This window comes from Limulus polyphemus, unplaced genomic scaffold (assembly GCF_000517525.1).
Source record: "Limulus polyphemus unplaced genomic scaffold, Limulus_polyphemus-2.1.2 Scaffold3407, whole genome shotgun sequence".
In the NCBI taxonomy this organism is placed as follows: Eukaryota; Metazoa; Arthropoda; class Merostomata; order Xiphosura; family Limulidae; genus Limulus; species Limulus polyphemus.
In genome coordinates this window covers 71775-77327 of record NW_013669017.1, presented here as the reverse complement: position 1 = coordinate 77327, position 5553 = coordinate 71775, and positions in this window count along the sequence as shown.

Genomic DNA, 5553 nt, shown 5'->3' with positions numbered 1-5553 from the left:
AATAAGTGTTTAAATTTGAGGCTTCCTTTGAGCATGAGGCCTGGGCCAAATGGCCTTCCTGGTCCCTCCTCTAATTGGCCCTACACTTAGAGAGCCTAGTATAAATACATTAGGAATGATTTTCAGATGCATCATGCTTGTCTAAGTTTTACTTTCACAAACGTATACAACTGTCTCCTGGTGGAAAAGCAGTATGTTTAAGAACTTTCAACGCTAAAACCAGGTTTCGATTCTTCGCAGTGGCCATAGCAGACAGCCGAAATGGCTTTGCTCTAAAACAAACAATTTAACAATTTTATGTATTCTTTTTATGAGTGAGGTTTCTTCCTAGAGGAGACTGAAAGTGACTTGTTGCAATTATAGGCCGACACTCTTCCATCGTTGGACTTTGCACTAGTAGTTATTGCTTGCTTTGTGTGTTGTAAATATGTACAGTCAATCAAAATGAACTAATTTCATATTTATCTAGTATAATTCAGTGGCCCTAACTTGTTCAGCTTTTGCCTTATGTTAGCTTGGTGCCGTTACATGAAACAATATTTGTGTTAATTAACTAATTTTTTATTTAAAAGAAAACTTGCTGGCAGAAGCTAAAAAAAAGGGGGGGTCATGTATACGTCGCAGAAAATTATGTAAATCTACCATTTCGTTACGATTAAAACCTAGACCTCTGCTGCAGGTATTTACAACGTTGAAGAGAATCCCCACTAAATACATGGTTTGTTAGTCTGTTGAATTTCGCGCATTGTTACTCGAGATCTATCTCCTCTAGCCATACCTAGTTTAGAAGCGATAGATTAGAGGGAAGGCATCTAGTCAACGTCACTCACCTCCAATTCTTGATCTACACTTTACCAACGAAAAGTGGGAATGACCATCACATTATAACGCCCATTCGGCTGAAAGGACAAGTATTGTTTGATGAAGGAATTTGAATCTGTGACCCGCAGTTTGCGAGTAGGGTGCTATAACTACCACACAAAATAAAATGGTAAAAAGTTATTTTAAAAAAGAAGATTACTCATAATGATAGACTTCAAATTATAGAATAACAGGTGATATAACTTGCTTTGCTACTTGTTTTTTGCTACAAAACTACACAATGGACTACTTGGACTGTTTCCACCGCAAATATTGAAACCCGATTTATAATTATCTCCGCCAAGAGACATACTATTTTTCTGTTGTTTCTTCTTCTTCCTTTTTTCCAAACATTTTTCAATTAACCGCCATTCTTTCATTTACTGGCCGACTGACTTGAAACTTGGTAGGGTCATACCTTGGTCCAATATGCCTGGTCTTCTTTTTCACTTTTTTTTATCTATATTTTTTAAAGGATTTTATGGGTTGAAAGGTCAAACAACCCCAAAATGTATATTTTGGGCACCTATGCGGTCATATTTACAGCAATAAAAATTAAAATTGGCTCAAATATAAATTTTCATGTGCCTAACACACTGACATAAAAAAGTTGGATTTTGAGTCTTGAGTCTTTTTAGGGGGGGTCTGAGGTCACAAAAAAGCATAATTTTGATTTTTGGTCAACTGCTCAGCCATATTTTGACCAATTTACATGGGTTTTATTACAAAGATACTTTTTTATAGATTCCATGCATACATTACATACAAAAATGTGGGATATGGACATTTTTGGTAATTTTAGGGTAACAAAATGTCGTAAAAAGCATAATTTTAGGGGTTTTGGTTCATTTCTTGGCCATATTTCGACCAATTTGCGTGGGATTTAGTACAAATATACTCTTTGCAGGTCCCAAACAGAGATATAGACAATTTTGGAATTTTTGCCTTTTGCTCAATGTTTTAGCGAAGAAAGCACAAGTTGGGGTTTTAGTGAACTATTCATATGTGTATCAAACAACTTGGGATTTGTTACAAAGATACCTTCTTGCGGGTCCCAAGCAGCGATACGGACAATTTTCTATTTTTCTGATGTCAAAATTAGCCACATTGAGATTACGTGGCGAAGATATATTGCATTCGCCCGCAGATATTGGCCTCTTTAATGTTATTAGCCCCTTATAAAATGAGCCACCGGGGGCCCTGCTATTCCATATATGTATCGGTATTTGCATTCTCTCTTTTTCAGTGCTATTCGATGGTTTATGGCCATGATAAGAAAATTCAAGAGAGAGAGGTCTAGATAAATCATTTACTGGAATTTTCAAGCCCATAACCTTTTTTGAAATACAGAAAATTCGACGATTTCACGACAACAAACCATCTGCATTGTACATTCACTCACATATGTTTTAAAAATATATATTATGAAAAACTGCGAGGAATAATAAGTTATGAACGCTGCCTACAATAATTTCGGAGGAAATACTAACAGGTCTATGTACCTGTACAAATAGAAGTTCTAGTATATCCAATCAGAAATGGGTATTTTTACGTTTAACAATCCCCATAGTTAAAGATGCTCCAACCAGAAATAAGTGTATTTTTTATATAAATCTTTAAACTTACGAATGTAAGAATCTTCAGCAAGAAGTTTTAATTTCTTTGGAAAATTTACAACTATATCAAACAACTAATCATCGTTTTTAAAGAAAATTGTTGAGGTTGCCGTAGCACAAAACGTATTTTTCAATTCTCGAGATCATTGAAAAAGTGGTACTTACTGTTTTCGCGGCCTTCATTAAATACGAAGAAAAAAATTCACGTAATGTAATAACTGTCTTTGAAACAAAGTTCTCCACACGCAATATAATGGTGCTACCACAACTTCAAAAGTTCGAAGAATGTAATAACCAATAAATCTATTTTCAATCTCTTTTATCAATACATTAAATCCACTAACCATTGAAAATAAAGCAATGTTTGACGTGCACTCTAAGCTAGATAACTAGTTACTGCATTATCTTCTGTTGTCATTAACCTGTACACCACCTGGTGTTCATTAAACCATACAATTACATTAGTATCAAGTCCAAATCTCATGGCGCGTGCCTCGCTCATTCCTCACATATGAGGGTGTGTTCTAGCTTCGTTAAGGTCGCTGGAGACGCAAGGAAATGTTTCGTTACGGAAAGGTAGATCTAAAGTTTTCGTTTGTCCTCGTGGAACAGGAAATACACCCGACTAACAAGGATTTCTGCGTACCTGATCTAGGCTGTGTCGTTGTGTTGAAGGTGGGCATCACCTGACATGTCTGGATCTGGTCAGCTTAATTGACGTTCCCAGGTGATGTGCTCTACTGCGTTACCTTTCCTGTGAATTAAGAGGACGTTGTCGTAATAAACGGTTTTTAGTGGCTGACAGAGTGCATTTATGACTCTCCGAGGCCTAAATATTCTTCCTTATGAAGGTGGACCTTCAGTCTTCAAGTTAAAAATTACCATATGGGATCATCACATCGTGACTTATGACGAAGTTGAAACAATATATATAGAATATGTTTCCTTGTAACAAGGAAATAAATTAGTTGCAGGAACAATTAACATTACCACTTTGCTTGACGAATAAAAGTATTTATTAATCAGTACTAAGGTCAAAGCTTTTTTTTTTTAATACTTTACTCTCGTTCTTTTTTTACTGTCTATTTGGCTCATAGTAGGATAGTGCCATCTACCAATTTCTTCATTTCCTGAAGTATCGTTATCCATATACTTTTTGATAGCAGTTGACCTTGCTTTTTTTCAGGTAAAAATGTAACTTGTACTTTAATGTCCACTTTATACTCTCTGGCTGTTTTTAACCATATTTTTTGATAGTACAAGTTTGGGATGAATGGTAAAATACAAGTGATAGTGATATATTCAGAAGAATAATTTTATGTCAATTTGTGGCTTATTTTCAAAGGAATCAAGTACTTTATTAATAACAGTGGAAGAGAAATTGTTTTGTATACAAAACTGAAATTTAAGGTTTTCATTTTTTGAAACAAACGATGTTGGTACTTATTTTATTTGTACGAATAGCATCTTTAAATACCTGGTCTATGGCATGGGTCATGAAAGGAATTGCAAGGAAAATAAATTTCAGCGTGAGTATTCTTACGAAATACGGAGGTAGGAAGCCTGTGTTTGTCTTTTTAACAAGAACATTTATAAATGATAATTTGTCATCAACTTTTTCCATCGTGAATTTTGTGTTTAGGTGTATCTGGTTTAGATGACACAAAAACTCCTGAATATAAGGTTAATGTCATCGAAGGCTGAAAAACAAAAAGTCATTAACATATCGAAACCAAAAAAAAAAAAAGTTTATAAAGTGAATTTGAAATGGTAGTGTCTTCAATTCTTATCCTATATACACTGGCAAGTACTGAAACTACAAGGTTTCCCATACTTAGACCTTCAATTTTGATATAATTGACACCTTCAAACTGGAAGATTTAGCGCCAAGAAGATACAATTTTCTATAGTGTTGATGTTTAGGCTAAAACGAGGATTGGATTAGAATCGTTCTGGTGATATTCCAGGGCAGTATTCATTGGTTCAATGACGGGGACTTCAGTGAACATATGTTTTTCCAACAAATGTGACTAATTGAACAAAGTAACAAAATTCTTGCACGTTTTGATAACCATTTCATAATTTGTTATGAAGGAGGAAGCACGAGAAACATATTTAGAAAACATCCAAGCAAAGAATTGTCCTAGGTTGTAGTTGTAAGCTTTATATGCCAAAACAATAGTACGTAAGGGAAAATCAGGTTTGTGTGTTTTAGAGAGAGAGACCATAAATTTGAGAAGTCTGAGCGACAAAAAAATTGACATGTACCAGTAGAAAGTTGAGAAGTTCTTTCTAACTGTAAAATAAATTGTCTTAAGTTAGTTTCTATTTTTTGGAAATGAAATGATACTCGAGTAGTGTGTGTGTGTGTGTGTGTGTTTCTTTTGGTGGTACTCTACCCAATCCATGATAACAAGAATTACCTATGTCAGATTTCAGTAAAATTATACTTTCCTCACCTGTTAATAGTTTTAGTGCTTTTCGTTCTTTTGGGAAAAGGTTTCATTTTAGCAGTCTAGGCTTGTTCAAAAGATGCGTGAAAGAAAGTCATGAAGAAGAAGTAAAATTTGACTGTTTTCTTAAATTTTGAGAAAAGCCAGAATGAGTAACTGTAGGTTTCGGGGGAATATTGCTTTGGCTATTTAATAAACGTAAGACGTTATGAATAAAATAAAAATCTTACTATGTACAACCGATAAAAACTCGTGTGAATTTTAAAAACATGGTTCCTTCTGATGTTTAAAAAAATGTAGTTGTTTCCTCGCCAAAAACAAAAAAAAAGAGACTCGATACGAAGAACAAAAAGTTTTCTTTTTAAATTAATTGCATTTGATCTAATTTATATACTAAATTATGCTAGACTAATATGTCTTAAGATGCACAGAAAAATTTACACCAATTATAATATTAAAAATTTCATAGGTTATATTTACCATATGCTTTTGATAGCAGACAAAACAGACTGACGAGCTATACAGCTTGATCACAAGTAAGTAGACACCACTATTTCAGAAAAAAATGTAATTTTTTAGTCATATTCACATGAATTGATATATTTATAATTTAATTAATATCT